Source organism: Triticum aestivum, chromosome 5B, assembly GCF_018294505.1.
Source record: "Triticum aestivum cultivar Chinese Spring chromosome 5B, IWGSC CS RefSeq v2.1, whole genome shotgun sequence".
NCBI classification, from domain to species: Eukaryota; Viridiplantae; Streptophyta; class Magnoliopsida; order Poales; family Poaceae; genus Triticum; species Triticum aestivum.
Window position 1 is genome coordinate 599,429,307 of NC_057807.1, and position 19,924 is coordinate 599,449,230.

The 19,924-nt window shown below is 43.0% G+C and overlaps 2 pseudogenes; one reads left to right on the forward strand and one right to left on the reverse strand.

The window, feature by feature from the left end:
• Nucleotides 1-8,295: 8,295 nt before the first annotated feature.
• Nucleotides 8,296-19,607, reverse strand: LOC123113536 (protein MITOFERRINLIKE 1, chloroplastic-like; annotated as a pseudogene).
• LOC123113535 (DNA-directed RNA polymerase V subunit 1-like) lies at nt 8,569-17,782 on the forward strand (annotated as a pseudogene).
• Nucleotides 19,608-19,924: the final 317 nt, after the last annotated feature.

Here is a 19,924-nt window from a genome sequence, read left to right on the forward strand (position 1 = left end):
GCCCGAACTATCTTTCGGGCTGCAAAAGAAAGCCCGAGCCCGGCCCGAATGTCAAGCCCGGCCCGGCCCGGCCCGGATTTTTCGGGCCGGGTCGTCGGGCCGGGCTGCCCATGTCCGGGTTTATATTGGGCTTCTTGACTAGCTTCTCGTAGGAGAAAGTCAAAACCCAACTAAGGCTGGTCACAGTGGGGAGGAACTTAGGAGTAACATCACACACTCCAATACAACTTTGCTTATGTGGCATGTATTTAATGAAGAGAGAGGTGCTTGTGGTAACTAGCTAAGTTACCAGAACATCACACACTCCAAGAAACAATGAGTTTATAACCTAATAAATACATCATTGCATGACACTACATAGATGTTCCTACCCACTATGGAGGTAGTAACATAGTCTAGGGAAGTGTGAAGTTATTAGCTTATGTTCTTGCCCATTGTGACCAGCCTAAACGCGTTTTTTCTGTATCGACAAGGCCAAGTCCCAAAGCTGCTCTTCGCTATATCGCCCACAACCATCTCCCGATGTACTTTGGTACCAAATCCGCTATATGTCTGCAATCTACTGTTAGTATTCCATGGGGTTTGTCAACAAAATCAATATCAAGAACCTCAACGATCACCAAACGTAATTATTTGACGTGACGTATTATTAAGGTAACTTGAGTTTGGCATGCTTGATCTATCTCCATGAATTGTTGTTCCTAGTCCACTTTGGATTCAGACGAATGAACTTCTGCCTGTATTGTGTACGGTACCCTTGCTACTCCAGAATTTGATAAACTTTGATTATACTTACGTCTTTCCCATTATTCGATGGTCTTATTCCTACTACGTAATCACTATCGTGCCTATGATATTACTTCCTAGGAAGAATAGGTAATGCAAGATAGTACTGTGAAGCTTCATTTCTTATATTTAAATTTTGCTATAAAATACAACACTATGGGAGAGTGTACTTTATTTCTAGAGTGTCATGTTTATAAAACGATAAGCAAAAAAGTTATCATTAATTGATTATCAAATTTCTTGGATTTAGGTACGGTATTTTTTTTACCAAACAATGTATAACCCTGCTCTGCAACATTGCTTTTCTGTAAGATTTGATGGTTCTCGGATCATGTTATATTATGGTCACTTTCACAAATACAATACTGAGTATAGATAATATTTCAGGATGTTCTTTCGCAGTGGCGTATCAAGTTTGACCCATTGAACTGACAAACAACACAAGATGTCTTGGAGGAGAAATTCACCAGGAAAGTGGAGTAGGTACTACATGAGGGGAGGTGGCAACCATCAAAAGATTACAGAAGAAGGGACATGTGCTTAGGGAATTAACGGAAGTGGATGAGGAGGGTAACCACTGGCCAACAAAAGGAAGCTTCAAGTTCTTCTAAGCTAGTCGACTTTGGTACGGATGTTGGTTAGCGTCTACTTTGTGAGCATTGGAGTAGTGTTGCATTTGTAAATAAATCTTTGACAACAGGAGGAACATACTTGCATTGTAGTGGTGAGATAAGTGTTGTCTACCAATGCCAATTTCTCGTAAAAAAATAATTCTAAAGCATCTTTCTTACATATTACCATTGAAGAAGAAAGTTACATTTATATTGGTTTATTTTATCACTCTTAAAATGTAGAAATTCGACAGACTCTTGTGGAGAAGGAAGAGGAGGCGCCTCCTTCCCCTTAGCTTGGCCCGTGTCGCTACTCTGGGCGATTTCCTCACTTTGGTGCTCCTCTTCAAGCCACAAGAGTGGTGGTACTTGGAGCCCACCAAGAGGCGTTCACTCCGGGTGGCTAGAGCTCCTCGTTCCGATCGTCACTGCCTTCAGGTGGTGACGTATCCCGAAGTTTGTCACGTTTGCGACCTTCTTTCGCTAGACCCACAATGTGATTGTTGGGACCTCGGAGACCAGAGCGACCATGGATTCTCGTTGCCAACCCGGTGGACCATGTCACGAGCTGGCTCAGTGCAACCTCGAACCTGGACAACGACCGGACATCTCCTGGGGGAGTTGGTGGGGGTGGTGTGTAGGTCCACTGGAGGGGCGTCCCCCAACCAAGTGCATGGTGGAGGATCAGCCAGATGGGAGGAGTGCTTGCTCCTTGATTCGGGTTCGGACACAAGTGGTGGCCTTGATTGGTGCGGTCTGCTTGACGCCCGAATGAGTTGGACCCCATTGACCAGTACACTCGTCATGTCCTTCTTCACCCGCAATTGGGCCCACTACCCCCTCTATTTGGCTTTGCATCTGAAAGGGGATACTAGCATACTGCGCCCCTACCTAGGGTTAACCAACTTCACCTACTGAAGTGTGATGATGAGGTCACCTTGCTTGTTTTGTTATTTGCATCCCTCCCGGCAAGACCATGCTTCCTCATTCACCGGCACTCGTGAACTAGGAAAGCGACCGTGATCAAGTTCATGACCAAGTTGGGTGGTGCTCCAAGCGAAACCTTGACGAGCTCCTGGTGGCTGATGGTTTTCACGTCCATGGACGTCGTTTCACCTCCTTGGAAGCACAACATTGATTCTCTACTAAATAAAATGAAGCAAAACATCTGCTGATTTAAAAATGATGACTTAATTGGATTGCAAACGCCTGTTTAAGGTAGTGTTTGCTACTGCAATGCTGTCACACATGATTTTTGTTCCTCCAAAAAAACTCATAATTTGTAGAAGAGCTGGAATTAAGCTTAATTACGGTAGAGCTCACTTGGTTAAAAGAGTAGAGGTACAATCCTATCGGTACCATCATCTAAGTCGATCTCTTAGAGTACACAAATTGGGATCCATACTTATACCATCTTCTTTAAATACAAACATTTACCAGCCCGTCTATTACATGTTTACAACCCATGCATAAGGATGGCAATTTTATCCATGGACATGGATATCCATGGATATCCGACTCGAATGGATAGGGTTTGGATATGCTTTTCTGTCCATGGGTAGCGCCCAAACCCGACCCGATTGCTCATGGGTAGGGCATGGATATAATCTTGTACCCGTGGGTATATCCAAACCCGACCCGTTAGTATGACTTAATGGGCAAATCCGGCTATCCCTAACCCACAGTTACATGTCCCAGTGCAATTTTACACTTTGTTATCCAAAACATGCAAAAGAAATTACACAATCCCCGTCATAACTTTTATTAGTTGACATTCAATATCCTCTGTAACATACCCCAACGCCCTTCCCTTATTTTTTATCTCCTTGTTAACTGACTCGTCATTCTCAGCTGTTAGAAAAATACTAAATGATCTTATGTTGTTAGTGGAGGTTGATTTACCATAAGTGAAGCCTAGCATGCCACGAAGTAAAGAATGGAAGAGCTTATGTTAACATTGTGTTATGTCTTATTTATATGTCTAGAGAGGACCCAATGGATATCCAGTGGGTATGAATATCCATCGGGTTTGGACATGGACACAATTTTTCACCCGCGGATTTTTTCATGGGTGGGCAAAGACTGTCTTCATGGATATGGATATGGATTTGGTATTGTTCAACCCGATCCAAACCCGACCCATTGCCACCATGCACCTTCAGCCGAACCGAGAATTGAATGCTCACCAGTGGTCGCTCGTGTGTGAATGGTTGCTTTCCCGTATATATATATACCACAGATGGATCTTCAATCAATGTTGTTCAACTCGTTTTAACATACTGGGAGCACTAGCCTAGTATATACTAGATACATCGCCTTCTTGGGAAAAAGAAGTACTAGATAGGTGGCATTGAGATGATGAAATTGAGGGGATGATGAGAGAAGAATCAAACATATGTCCCAACATGTATGCGGAATGGGAGATGTCATGAACAATAGCAGGGCAAGGCTGTGATGAATAGGGCCGTAAGAAAAGCTCGAGGCTCGTGGGCTGCTCAAGATCAACCCGTCTTTTGGCTCGGCTCAAGATCGACTCAAAATAAAATGAGCTGAGTATGCTCACGTTATGTAGCTCGATCAACAAACGAGCTGATCTTGAGTGCTCGCTTGATTTTAGCTCGATAGCTCGATATTACTATAATTATATTAAATAATCATGTATATATTAGAGCAAAATAGTATAATTTATTACCAATTTAGCACACATGTTGTTAGGATTTTTTTCTCTATTTTATGTACTAGTAAATATGGAAGCTTAATTAAAGTGCAGAGAAAAATTATGCCTTAATATAGTACATGATCAATTGTGTGTTAAACATTCTATTATTACTGGCCAAAGTTTAAGAGTAGATGGTTTTCTTCTATTGCTAGCTAAACAACATTGACGAAATATATAAATTATCAATGTTTTGATTGAAATAATATTTTATAGTGGTTTCTTATTGATGTTGTGGTCTATCTTGTTCGAAAAAAATCACCTTAGATTATAAAAGAAATGTCATCTTATTTAGCTCGAAACTAGCCCAAAATCAACTCCAGATTGTTACAAGCTGAGCATGAACCACTTTCTACAGCTCGATCTTGCGCTTCACTCAACTTGAGCTCGCTCGAAATTTCAGTATGAATTGAGCCGAGCCTAGTCCAACTCGCTCGAACTCGACTCATTTGCAGCCCTAGTGATGAGGTTGAGAGATGTTTGAATTTAAGCTGAAGGCTTCATGCATTAAGCTGTGGATTCCTGACTATTCTCGTAGGAGAAACTCGAAGCCCACACTATTTTGCCAGTGGCATTTTCTTTGGTGCCTTCTGAGCATCAAGACAACTGGGAGTGGTTCATGGGTCATGTTAGGCACAAGGTGATTGGGGCTAGGGAGGTATGCATCATATCGGACCGGCACCATGGCATACTCAAGGTAATGGACATTGTTATTCCAGGATTTCCAAAGCTTCACCACAGATGGTGCATGAGGCATTTCAAGGCCAACTTTTACCGGGCATGTAAGAGCAAGGAGCTCAGCAAAGACCTTACCCATGTATGTGTGGCCTTCACCACCGATGCTTTCGATGCTCGGTACAACAAACTCTTTTCATCGGTGAACGAAGGGGGAAAAGAATTCTTAACTAGGAATTTCAGCGAGAAGCACAAGTGGGCACGTGCTCATGACGACGGAGGTAGGCGATATGGCGGCATGACGAGCAACCTGGTTGAATGTTTCAACAATGTGCTCGTTCATTGCCGGTGACTGCAATAGTGGAGTATACCTTCTTCAAGCTTAATGAGTACTTTCAGATGCATTCTTAAGAGACTGCAAAGTGGATAGGTGAAAAAATGGATAGTTAGCACTGGATAAGATGCTTTGGGCCCACCTTTAGCCCTCTCATTCCATTCTTCTACACTCACACTCACGAGCTGCTGCCCCCCTCACTCTCTATCCACCACCCTAACCCCCCTCAAATCTCTCACGAATCGGTCCCGTTTCACTGTTGGATTAAAGGCATTTCCAAACGAGAAGGTAAATCAACTCCACCCCCATTATTTGGTTGGTTTAATGTATCATAGTTTTGTGCAAACCCTAGTTTTCTTTGTCCTAGTGCTCAAGGGTACTCAGTGGGATTTGTGTCTTGTAGATGGCTAAGGGTACTCAGTGGGTGCTTAGCCCTATTGTTCATGTCCAAGGCTTTCCTCATAGTGTTGTGCAAGTTAGTGAAGTGGACATCACTTTTGATTGGTTAAAGACTACATTCATGTTGAAGCAAGGGTTGAAGGAAGACGATTTTGTATACTACGTCAGCAGCTTGCACTCAGATGGCCCCGGGGAAAGAAAATTGATTGAAATAACTGATGGTGGCAAGATTCAAGAAATGTTGAAAGAATGGGAATGGAAAAGGGTCGTTGACTTGCATTGCTATAGGAAACCGAGTTATATGAGATGTTTATGTCGTTTGAACTATCATGGACCAACGTGGTCATGAACTATTTATGTCATTCAAGACATTGTATGTGATGAAGTTGTCATTCGAGACTATGTTTGTCATTCGATACTATTTGTGTCATTTGAGATTATGTCGAAACTATGTTTGTCATTCGAGACTATTTGGGTCATTTGATATTATGTGAAAACTATGTTTGTCATTCGAGTGGGGTGGGAGTAGGACTCAAAATTTCAATGAACTTCTTAATAATTTCAATGGGTCCCGAAATATATAAAATGGAATATTTTCTTGGTCAATTCAAACTTATTTCAGTCAAACTCAAATTTAGTGAAATTTAGTTTAAATTGAGTGAATTTTGACAAAAAAATTCCAAACTATTTTTTAACATTTATATCAAGCTATAGTTCTCTCTTCATGTAAGGACATGTATGTGGTACACAATTTTTTCTAGTTGATGCACCTTTCCTTTTAATTTTACCATTTTTGCATATTAATATTTGGAATAAAATATCAAATTTGAGAGTAACTTTTGAATTCGTGATTGATTTTCTAATCACTAGCATTTTCTCAAATTTGGGAACAAAATTTTGGAATTCATGAACAATTTTTTAGTTTGTGAACATTTTTTAAATCGGCGAATAGGTTTTGAACTAAGAAATTTTTTGTGAAATATGCAAACATATTTTGAACCGATGAACATTTTTTGAAATTTTGAACAACTTCTAAAATTCACAAACATTTTTTGAACTGGTGACCATATTTTGAATTGGCAAATATGGTCACGTCGGCCCGACAGGCGGGACCCACTTGTCGATTTTGTTGTTTTGGCGACCAAATTCCAGCATCAGTGCTCCGCGTTACGCATTAGACGCAATTTTGGTGGTTTTTTGTGCCCTGGTTCAAATTTGGTACTAAGTTGTTACCCTAGCCCCAAGTGTGGTGGTTCTGGGTAAATAACTTCTTCACATACCCCATCCTGCAGCGAGCTCTGAGGTGCCCCACTAGATCTATATCTCGCTTCACGCGAGACTAGCTTCCGACTTGTCTGAAGGGCCCTTATAGGCACACAAACGTATGAGCCGGACAAGTAGCATGTTGATCCGTCGGTTGTTCGTTTAGTTTTTTCGCTGATGCCTTTGTACCGTTTTTCATTTTCTTTTGTTTTTCTTCGGTCTTCTTCTTTCTTTTGGTATTCTTCGTTGTACATTGTTTTTTTTTTCTTTGGTTTCTTTTGATTCTTTGTTGGTTTTCATCGGTTTTTTCTTTCTTTTTCTTCAGTTTTCTTTGTTTATTTCTTGTTTTTCATCCTTTTTTTGTTTCTTTATTGATTTCACTTTTTTCATTCTTTTACACTAGTTTTCTTTTATTTTCCTTTTCCTTTTCTTCTTTCTTTGGTTTCCTATGTTTCCTTTTCGGGCTTCTTTGTTTCCTTTTGTTTCATTCTATATTTTTTCATACATCAGCAATATTTTTTATACACATGTTTAATATTTTGAAATACATGATTATAATTTTTTCCCCAAATGTTCTTATGTCTACCTTTTTGCACACACATTAGTACATTTTGTGTATACGTCATAATTTGTTTTACATAGACATGTATAAAGAAAATTAAATACATGATTATTATTTTTCAAACATATTTGTTATGTATATTTTTTTCATAAATTTAGTACGTTTTTCTAATATATCATCAATGTTTTTATACACTTTTAACATTTCCTAAATACATGATTGACATTTTTTAAAATAGTTTTTGTTTTGTGTCTACTTTTTCTGGTACACATTATACATTATTCATAAACATCATCAACATTTTTTAATACACTTTCGCTTATATTTCTTTACGGAGGGAGTGATTAACATTTTTTTAATATTTTTTAAATACATAATTAACATTTTTAGTATATATGTTTTGATGTAATTTTAACATACACATTTGTACCTTAGGAACATTTCTTATACACGTTTAACATTTCTTAAATACATGATTAACAGTATTTTTTTTCATTTACATGTCTTGATGTCTAGACCTTACTTCACGTGAGACAGAGCGCAGCGGGAACAGATTAAATTTTTGCGGAGCGTCTGAGGCGGGACTGCTCATTGTTGTCCCTCTACTTCAACTATGTCCCCGACCTCTTCAACATCGTCATAGCTGAAAACTCTGAAGTTGCTAAGAAGAAGCCGAGGAAAACGCACTGCACCCTTGTCTGTCCTACTGAAGGATATGATCCGTTCATCCCTTATTTAGTGGTTCATGTGCTTGTTTCATGGATGCTTCAGCTCTATGCTTACTATGTGCTTACATGCTTAGATATCAGTATGAAGTTAATATTGTCCAGATCATCTTCATGATTTATTTATGGATTAAATCGATAAAAACCCGCTAATTTATCCAACATTTGTCGACCCACCTATGTGAACCACATTTTCTTCTAAAAAAAAAAGGAACTTGTTCAAATAAGAAAAATCGAGCTCGTTGAGAACCAAAGAGACAGACCACTATTTTTTTGAAGGGAGGGACACCTTATTAAGTATTCCCTCCATCCCAAAATTCTTGTCTTAAATTTATCTAGATACGGATGTATATAAGAAATACACTCAACTGCGTGCTGCTGTCGTAGGGGTCATTCCTAACGTACATGCTGCTACTGTAGTTGTTGGGTGCTGGTCAGTGAGTGAAAGACGCTAGCAGCTCTCTGCTCAGCTCCCTGTCTCACTCAACTTTCTTCACATCCATCCATCCATCCATCCATCAGCGCATCTCGTCCTCGGCTCCGTCGATGATGGAGGCAGAGACGGAGACGGAGGCCGGCGACGACCCTGCGCTCGTGGCGGAGGGCACCGTCACCTGCATCAGGCTCGCCGTCGCCTCCAACCAGGAGATCGTAAATTACCACTTGTCTTTCTCATTCTCCTTCATTCCAACCAACCATGGCTTCATGTCATCATCTTCTCCTCCCCCTTGTTCTTCGCCTTGCACCTTCAGAGAAAAACAGCAAGCGATGATTAACTAACGGCGCTCATGCATGGTCGCATGCATCGCAGGTGAAGGCGCAGCCGATGAAGGAGGAGTTCCCGGTGACGCACCCGAGCCAGCTGGCCGGGAACCCGGCGCTGGGCCTGCCGCTGCAGCTCGGCCACTGCGACTCCTGCGGCGCCACCGACCTCGCCAAGTGCGAAGGTGACTCACTGCTTAGTTGCTCTCCGTTTTACTTACCTGCTACTAATTCCACTCCGTGGCAGTTTGCTTGGTTAGCCCATCAATTAACCTACGCAAAGAGAAAAAAAATGGAGTGTCACTCAACGTCTGCAAACATGCGGCTAAAATTTTCAACAGTACGCGATAAGTTAGCTGATCATAGGGTTGATGCTTCTGCATTGCCAGACTTTCTAGCTGAAACTGGTGTTTTTTCTTTTTCTTTTGGTTTCTATGAACAAAATGAACAGAAAGCTGTGCGAGATCCATATGATCTTTTTTTTAAGGTTTTCTATAAACAAGGTTCTGCCTCTCTTTTTAAGTTAACATGGATAGTTGACGCTACTTCGCGTCTACAAACATGCACCTAATTTTTCTGGTCAGCTAGCTAGTTCAATTTGTGATAATCCTGCATAGACAGTTCAGTGTGTGACAAGTTCAGAACCGAACTCGAGATAATTTTTCAGGTTCCTGAAACTAGATACAACCAAACTGAATGATATTCAACTACAGCTCACTTTATTGGAACGCAAGTACTTACCTAGGCAAGATCACTTTGTTGGAACACAAATAGTTGGATACGATATGGTCGCGGCGATTATTCAAGTCACAGCTGAACTGACTACTCACTTGAGTGTTATACATTCTTGGTAGAATCAATTCTGCAGCATTTACCTCAATCAACTGAGAGATAACTCATGTTCTCCTATGCTTTCGGAAACAGTCAAAAACTTGGCCATGGTGACAGCTTCTCTTCCCACCTGGAAAATATTCATCTAAGTCAGTTTACTGGAGCATAACACTTTCTAGGAACATAAATTGTTTGATATGGTAATGATTGCACCTGGCTGCTTAGTATAGTGTTGTACACTGTCAGAGACATTGCTGGTAAAAAAACAATGTCGCAGCATTTATCTCGACTGAGAGATATATTGTGTTTCTGATCTTTCAAAGATGCTGAAAGAGTTTGCTGTAACGACAGCTACTCTGTCCCCATATTACAAAGAGATATATGAAAATTTGCATGTCCATGTTAACTTCTGCAATTTTTTAACTAACATTCTGAATCAGAGACAGTGCCCATATGTATACATACTGCATCTTCAAATAAAATGCTGACAAACTCATCTTCTCATGGCTGGCTCAAGGTCATTTCGGGTTCATCAAGCTGCCCGTGTCTGTCTACCACCCAAGCCATATCGCCGAGCTGACAAAGATACTCAACATGATCTGCTTCGGCTGCCTCCAGTTCAAGAACTGCAAGGTACATGCAGAAATTAAACCCTCCCCAGGCATACTTTGATCAGTGATTTAGCGGCTAGAATTAACATGGAAGTTCTGTACTTTGCAACAGAAACAGAAAAATGCTGAAAAGGAGAGCAACTTCACCTCATGTTCATATTGTCAGGTAATTAAGTGATAACTCACAAAGACGATTAAATTGTTCAAGCTTCCTTTAAGTTGCATTAGTAGGGCCGGGTTGGTCTGCATAATATACACATTCATATGTAGCTCACCCTAATTCTCCGAGAAAATCTCAAGGTAGCTGAATCTACTGCAGATAGACGTAACTGAATCGTTGATGATGAAAAAAAAACCAAAAAGCTGCTGCTGCAGAGATAGCGTTAAGCAGCTAAATACAAAACAAGTGCAAGTAGTTCAGCTTAAACACTAGAGCAGTCAGAGAAGATGATGAGCTGAAATTTGGAAGTGACACTAGCATAACTTGGATCTTCCCAGGAAGATGTATGATCCAATTCAAAAGCAACAGGTGCAGAGTTTAAAATGCATGCAGCAACTACAATATCAATTATCTCCAAAGGAAGCAGATGACATGCTTTATTTAACACACATTGTTCTGTAACCTAGACATTTGTTATGGTTAAATTCCACCACATTACCCAAACCCTCAAACAGTACAAATCTCCACTCAAAATTCAAGTTTAAATTAAGACTATTAGTTAAGTTATTAGTGGCTGGTGTTTGTTTCTAGTTGTACGTTTCTGAGGAGCATGACATGTGTACAGTACAAGCACTAGTTAACTATGTTTTGCCATGGTTCGGTTTTTTTAAATCTGGAGTATCGTTTCCCTTAATCCCTCTAACTAACCAGCCACTATTATTTCCTTTGTCAAATTCTGCATTCATCTTCTTCCAGGATCTCCCACCAATACATGTTGCAAAAGTCAAGAAATCCAATGGAGCCCTTACCTTGGAGCTGAGAGTGCCATCCAGGAAAGAACTGGAAGAGGGATTTTGGAGTTTCCTCGATCAATTTGGCTTTCACACGAAGGGCAGCTCTCACTGCCGTCGTTTATTCGCAGAAGAGGTACTAGTACTAGATAGAGACTTGTTGCTCTCGTGGCAAAAGCCACCCTGCAAGGGAGCAGGATGTAGAACAAAAGTCTCAGAACTTAGTTGCTCTGCTTTGCATTAGAAATGGTTATGACAAGACAAATTAATGAATACTTCAGAATTAATAGGTGCTAGAGATACTCACATTTTGTTCTTTTGTTTCTTAGGTTCAGAAAATAATGGAGAAGATCTCTGAAAAAACAAGAAGGCAGATTGCTGCTAAGGGATATATACTTCAGGATGGATTTGTGATGAGCAATCTCCCTGTTCCACCAAACTGCCTCCGCGCTTACAATGTTTTACATGAAACACTCATGTGCTCTCCCGTAAGTACCTTTTGAGACTCATCACACTCATGTACTTTTGGTTGCACCAGAATTTCCTTTGTTTCACCCTCACTCCTGAGATTTTTCCTCCCTTCTTTAGGATGCCTCCACAAACTTGCTGAGGAAAATCGTACTTAACGTACATGAAATCAGCAACTCAAGAGTCGGCCCCCCAACCTACCAAGAACATGAGGTGGAAGCAGATGATCTTCAGCTTGCTATTGCTGACTACATCAAGCATGCAGGAACAGCAAGGGTATGTAGATAATATGTAAATGAAGTGCATACTATCTACTTGATCAAAACTGTGTGTTCATACCTGGTGTCGTGTATCTTTCATAGGGTCCTCAAGATATCACCTTTAAAAGTCTGCCTGCAACAAAACAATGGCAGCAAAAGATGAAGGCACTCTGCATCAGCAAGAGCTCAAGCTTCTCATGCCGTGGTGTGATCACGGGTGACCCATACATTCCTATGAATGTGGTAGGAGTTCCTGATGAAGTAGCAAGACGAATGTCGGTACAAGAGCGTGTGACAGACTACAACATTGCTCAGCTGCAAGGCATGATGGATAGAGGTCTTTGCCTGACACATGAAGATGCTAATTCTATCACGCACTCCTTGGATGTGGGGAAAGCAAATAAGAAACGGACCATACTGAAGGTTGGTGAAACGGTCAACCGGAGAATTCTGGATGGAGATGCGGTATTTGTCAACAGGCCACCAAGCACCGACAAGCACTCAGTCCAAGCAATGTATGTCCGTGTACATACTGGTCACACCATCAAGATCAACCCACTCATATGTGGACCACTTGGAGCAGATTTCGATGGCGACTGCGTCCACATTTTCTTCCCAAGGTCAGTGTCAGCAAGGGCTGAAGCTATAGAGCTCTTCACGGTGGAGAAGCAGCTGGTCAGCTCTCACAATGCAAAGCTGAATTTTCAGCTCAAAAATGATTGCTTACTAGCTTTAAAGAAAATGTCTGCTAGAAAGTATTCCAGAAGGGAGGCCAATGAACTTATAAATGCAATGTTCACGGCAGGATTGATTCCCAAGAAGCGACTATCAGGTGGACCAGAGTGGAGTTTCGCTCAGATTCTAGAGACGGTACTACCACAGGAAAACAAAATATTAATCAGAGACTTGGTTGCTGGCACTATTACCATCTCATCAGTTCTGTCCACGAAGAATCCAAGGGAGGCCATAGAATTTCTGAATCTTCTGCAGCCCCTACTAATGGAATCATTATTTACTGATGGTTTCAGCGTAAGCCTGAGAGACTTCAATGTCCAGAATCCGATAGCACAGACAATTCAGCATGAGACACTTGATCTTGACAAGTTACGGAAACCAATTGTGGACTTCATTACTTCTTCTGACATGCGCTTCTTGGTTGACCAAAAGAGAGATTCAGCCATGACCAAAGTAGTGGAGCAGATTGGTTTCTTGGGACATCAGCTGCAGCACGACGGAAGATTATATTCTGGCAGCTTGGTAGAGGATTGCCTATCCAAGTCGCTAAGCAAGTGTGGCAGCAGCACCAATGGTTGCCATCCTTTGGAGGCACATGGTTTTGTCAGGAACTCACTTTGCAATGGACTGAACCCATATGAGGACCTACTCCATTCAATATCTGCAAGGGAGAAGACAATACGCGCATCTAAAGGACTTGTGGAGCCGGGCGTTCTCTTCAAGAACATGATGGCAATGCTCCGGGATGTTGTAGCACGCTATGATGGAACCATAAGAAACTCGTGTGGAAATTCAGTTGTCAAGTTTGACTCGACAAATTCATCGAATTCTGTGACACCAGGAGATCCCGTTGGTATCTTGGCAGCCACTGCAGTTACAAATGCTGCATACAAGGCAGTGTTAGACCCAAATCAGAATAACATGGCCTCATGGGACTCGATGAAGGTGAGAGGCCCATTTGTTCAGTTCCATCTAAGACTTAGTTCATATGTTCTGACTTCTGGTTGTTGCATTTACAGGAAGTACTACTTACAAGAGCTAGCTCTAGAAATGAAAATGACCAAAAAATAATTTTGTATCTAAACAAATGCTCTTGTGGGGATAATTTTTGCATGGAAAGAGCATCACTCACAGTTCAAGCCTGCTTAAAGAGGACCAAAGTAGAGGACTGTGCTACTGAGTTATCAATCCAGTATGTACCATTCATACTTCCATAATAATTTATCATACTACAATGTTCCTTACGCCCCAAGTTACATACTCCCTCTGTTCGGAAATAAGTGACGTAGTTTTAGTTCAAATTTGAACTAAACCACGTCACTTATTTCTGAACGGATGTAAGTAATACTATTTTCCCAAACTATGCACTTTAGTATTAGTTTCGCATGAGTGAATCATAAACATGAACAAGACTAGCAAATTGTTGTTTCTTGACATCGTACTGAACTTGGAATCTTTGATCAGTCCAGTTCAGCTTTACACTGTGTTATACAGTTATAAGCCAAAATCAAATCACAAGTAACTACTTCTTGCACATTTCAGTGTATACTGTGCTAGGCTCACAATCGTTGTCTTGTTTCAGTTATCAACAACAAAATATTCAAGCAACACATTGTCTTGTTGGCCACATTCACCTTGACAAGGTATTTTTCCATTTCTCCTACTTTTCAAATAGTATAACTGTTTCAGCATTATCATCAAGACTATATGTTGAAGAAATCATTTTGTGCCCTTACAGAAGCAACTGGATGAAATGAACATAAGTATGGAAGGTATTCTTCAGAAATGCCAGAAAGAAATATATAGATGGGGAAAGAAGAAGGGGCAGGTGAATCAACTTATGAAGAGAGTTGTGATCTCAAGGTGCTACGACCTTTTACTGTTTTAACCTTGAAATAGTACAGGAGGCTTTATTTTCGTATTCTTCTGAAAGAATATTCCAATGGTTGGATCTACTTTTCAGATCCACTAAGATTTGAGTTCTTTATTTGGTAACTTAAGTTGAATAATGCCTTTCATTGGGTATTTAGGCATGCTATATTGAGAAAATCAAGCATGAATTTTAAATGATCTATTCTTTAGTTTCTGAACATAATCTGACATTTCTTCTTTGCAGTGAATGAATATGCTACCAGGATGCAGATGACGAGGAACAGGTCTCCTGTTTGCAGTTTTTCCTAACTGAAAGTGTGACCACACGAATGTCTGAATCTTCTGCGCGAGTTGTCCAGTTGATGGCCAATACCATTTCTCCTATACTCTTGGACACAGTCATAAAAGGTAAACCAAAAATTCACATTCATACTAGGTATCATGCATATAGAAAATCCAGATGAACATGCTGATAGTTACGGCTTATGCAATTCTGCTTACTAAAGAGATGTTCTCTTGCATCTTCTCCCAGGTGATACATGAGTCCAGGAAGTGAACATAGTATGGGTTGAACCACAAGACACATGTTGGGTCCAGAACTCCGGTACAGAACAGAAGGGTGAATTGGCGCTCGTAGTCACAATGGATAAATACTCAACTGGAGAGAGTGGTGATGTCTGGGGAACAGCAATGGATGCATGCATCCCTGTGATGGATCTGATCGACACTACCAGGTCTCTGCCCTACAGCATCCAACAAGTTCAGCAAGGGTTTGGAATTTCCTCTGCCTTCGGTCGAGTCACACAGGTCCAGCAAGTTCTTGCTTTTTTTTTTACTTTCCTGATGAATTCAGTATCTTCTATTTAAAAATTACTCATGTTTTGCTCTTCTTCTTTTTATCCTTTCGACCATCCTTCCAGCACCTTTCCAAGGCAGTTGGAATGGTTACAAAATCAGTTCTCGAAGAACACCTGACAACTGTTGCAAGCAGCATGACCTGCACAGGTAACTTGCATGGCTTCAACAGCTATGGTTACAAGGCCACATTCAAGGCCCTCAAGATTCAGGCACCCTTCATGAAGGCTACACTCGCTGTAAGTTCTCCATTTCATTTTGTTTTGAACCCCCCATTTTGATGAGCAAGTGTTGGCATTGATTAAAAAACCGAGAAAAACATGTTGCAGAGGCCATTGCAATGCTTCGAGGAGGGTGCAGAGAAGGTCTATTCTGATCAGCTGGATAGTGTTGTGTCTACCTGCTCTTGGGGCAATCCTGCACCAATTGGGACTGGTTCAGCCTTCAAAATCCACTGGAATGATGGGAGCACGGTACGACGAATATCTCACCTGCCTATGTTCTCTCATGTGTGCAGCATGCAATTATTTTTTTCCCTTCTCCTCTGAACCTCTTGGTCTTTTACAGTCAGCAGGCAATGAGAACCTTGGAGGGTATGGTTTGTATGAATTCCTCAGAGGTAGAAACAACAAGAGCCACTGAAGATAATATAATTGTTCCATACGGTTCCTGCTTGTATGATGTTGACAACCTTGAAGAAGATGAAATCGAAGAGGATGAAGTCTTACGTTTGGGAGGAAACAGTCCAATCACTTGGACAGACAGGCCAAAAGCAAATCTCCTGCTGCATGATCTTCAAGGTTGGAGGGCTGAACAAGGGCACCAAAAAGTGCCAGTTGCAAATTGGCAACATGGTAAACATGTCGCCACAGAGTCAAGTGGCACTAGTGGATGGAACCAGAGCAGTTCTACCATGAAAGTTTATCAGAGAAGGCAACGTAATAGTAATTGGAGCTCAGATGCAACACAGCAAGATGGTAAACCGAGTTGGAACAAAGCATATGTGGCAGGCCCGAGCAACTTTGCCATTACAGGGCCATCATGTGGTACTAGTGGATGGAACCAGAGCAGTTCTACCACGAAAGTTTATAAGAGAAGGCAATTTGATAGTAATTGGAGCTCAGATGCAACACAACAAGATGGTAACCCAAGTTGGAAGAAAGCAAATGTGGCAGGCCAGGGCAACTTTGCCATTACAGGGCCATCTAGCTCTGGTGGATGGAGTAGAAAGACCAATAATCTTGGTAGAGGTCGAGGTGGTGGTAGAGGTGCAGTGTGGAAATCAGAGGGATCACACCGTGGAGGTAACAGTAGGTGGAAAGCCCAAAGAGCCAATACCACAAGCGCCCCGAACTTCCACATTTCAGGACCATCCAACTTTGGTGGACGGAACATCAAGACCGGCAATCTTGGCCCATGCCGTGGCAGAGGACCAGCATGGAGATCAAACGGACCAAACCGGGGAGGTAGCAATGGTGGACCAAGAGGGAGTTCAAATTTTACACTAGCGGAACAGCAGATACATGCACAAGTTGATCCAATCATGAAGGAAGTAAAGAGGATCATCCGTGAATCAAGGTATAATATGTAGCCCATTGCAACTCTAAAAAATCACAAAGCACTGAAAAATAGCTACACTTCTTCAAGTAAATGATGATATGACTGTTCGATTTAAGTTTGAACATCACAAAGTCCAAGTAACTGCAATGACTGAAAAGTGCACCTTCTCTTGTAGACCCCAAGTGGCTTCTTCTCTGTGTTCGTAATCCTTACTCACAGTCCATCTATTCCCATATTCTGCAGGGATGGCATCAAGCTTTCTGGAGATGATGAGAGGTTCATTGTTGAAAATATTCTCATGTACCACCCAGAGAAGGAAAAGAAGATGGCAGGGAATAACAATTACATAACGGTAAGCAGCATACCTTTCTGTCTTCCGATGCATCACAAGAACCAAAATCCAAAATGGAAACTTCATGAAATTTCTTCCCCTGTTTGCAGGTTGCTAAGCATCAAAAGTTCCATAGCTCCAGGTGCTTGTACGTCGTGTCCTCAGACGGCCCTCCTACAGATTTCTCCTACAAGAAGTGCCTAGAGAACATGATCAGGATTCACTACCCACGTGATGCAAGTTCATTCTGCAGAAAGTACTTCCAGTGATGAGCCATAGCATGTCCATTCACGTCGAACTGTGTGCGCTTGCAGTAGTGCAATGTCTAATCCCCTGAAATGACCTCATCTGGCATACACGATTTATGTGGACTCTGATGTCCATAGACTTGTATAATTCGGTGTGCTTGAAATTATTCTACAACTGTTATGCTATTTCTGAACATTAAGGAAACAAAACCTGGCATACATGAATTTCCCACAAACTTATATATGTTATGCTTAAGAACATTTTATAACTGTGAGATTAGTTCCGAGCAGTAGCAATCAAAAATACCAATAATGCTTGAATTTTTGTATGAATGCTATTTCTTACTGTAGTAGAGAGTGTTCACCACAACAATATGTTTTGAGTTAGTGGCAAACACAAAAGATTCAGGTTTGTGGGCTTCATTGTAATCGTACACGCCGACACACTGCCACAAATACAGATACATGTAACAGAAAAAGTAGTGTATGGAACATTACTTCAGGAACGCCAGCCTGAAAATGTATGCCTCAAAATAACTTGCTACTAATCAAAACCAATGACACATTCATAACTGGCACATATTATTACTTGTTGTATCCTTCAAACAGCTCTATAACTGAAATTGAAATGATGCTTAGGTGAATACATTTGGCGGGTACATTGTGTCTGCATAACAATATCATAGCTAGGTAGCTACAAGAAAACTGCACACTAGCCGGAGTAAGCGATTACCTTCCTGAAAGAAGGGAAGGAATCGTGCACACTCAAGCAGCAGCAACTCCGGTCTTCACCTCATCCGCGGCTTTCCTTTCGCACGATTCAAGGTATGACTTGAGGATCATGAGCCTGGCGGTCTCAAAAGCGCAGTAGCCAATCGCAGCGAAGCAGGCGCTGTGCAGGACCCTCGGCCCGATCCCCCGGGACAGGCCCATCAGGCCTTCCTCGGCGATGATCTCCTGCATCGTGCCCACCACCGTGCGGCTCCCCTGGGTGCCCACCCTGGTCATCAGCCGCGTCTTGACGACGTCGAGCGGGGTGGTGAGCCCGGCGGATATCGCGCCGGCGAGGGCGCCGCACAGCGCACAGCACGCTCTCCCCCGGCGCCAGGTTGGCGCCGTTGCTCTTGCTGAGGGCGAAGGCCTTGAGGTACTCGAAGGAGGAGTAGCTGACACGCCGGCGGGGAGGTTGCGGAGGAGCGTGGCGGCGTAGCCGGCGTAGAGCCCGAAGAAGCCGTCGGTCTGCAGGATCTGGAGGGAGATTTGGTTATCGTCAATTATCCCAGGATCTGGAGCAGCACCTGCCAGGAGCGGCCCGTGGCGGCGCCGGACTGGAGGCGCTGCGTGATGAGCTCCTTGGGCACCATGATGGCCGAGGAGGAGATGTTGCCGCTGGCGCCGGCGAGCGGGGGCACGAGGAAGGGCGGCAGGTGCGGGCGCAGCAGCGACTTGGCGAGCTCGCAGGTGCCGAAGTAGATGGCGGAGGAGGTGGCGGAGCCGAGGATGACGGCGGACAGGCCCCGGTAGAGGCCGAGCGGGCCGTCGGCGCGCAGGATGTCGGCGAACACCTGCCAGGAGCCGCGCGAGGCGGCCCCCGCCTGCAGCCGCGTCTTGACGGCGTCGAGCGGCAGCAGGGCCGCGTAGGTGAAGGCCCCCGCCGCCGCCCCCGCGCACGCCCCGATGGCCGCCCGCGCCAGCGGTGTGACTGCGCCTGCGCCTGCGCCGGGGCGGCGGGGGCGGGGATGGAGAGGGAGGAGGAGGAGAAGACCGGGGCGCGGCCGTGGGGGGTGGAGGCGGCGGCGGGCGAGTGGTGGAGGAGGAGCGAGGTGAGGTCGGAGAAGAGCGAGGGGAAGTCCTGCGAGCGGCCGGCGCCCGGGAGCGCGATGGGGAGCGGCTCCCTCGGGCGGCTTGACGACGGCATCCCGTCGGCGCCGGTGCCGCCGCTAGGGCCCCGGTGGAGGCGGAATGGGGATCGGCTCTTTTCCCTATTTTGACCTTTTCAGAAAACTTTCACACAAAAGAACTTCACGTAAAATTATTTCACAATCTGATTCTTTCGGTAACATCATAAGCCGTGGCATTTCTTCTTTATTTAGAAACGCCGAGTTAGCCAGTGTTGCTTGTCTGGTCGAGACGCTACGTGACAGGGCAGAAACACCAAATTATGTTGCGTCGCTGGAAACGCCAATGGGGTTGGCGTTCCAACTAGCTTGTTCATATTGTCATTTATTTATGAAGTGAAGCAACGCTGGCTAGCTCGGCGTTTTTAAATAGAAAAAAAACGCCACGGCTTGTGGCGTTGCCAAAAGGATCAGATCGTAAAATAGTTTTATGTGAAGTTTATTTTGTTCGAAAGTTTTCTAAAAGGGCCA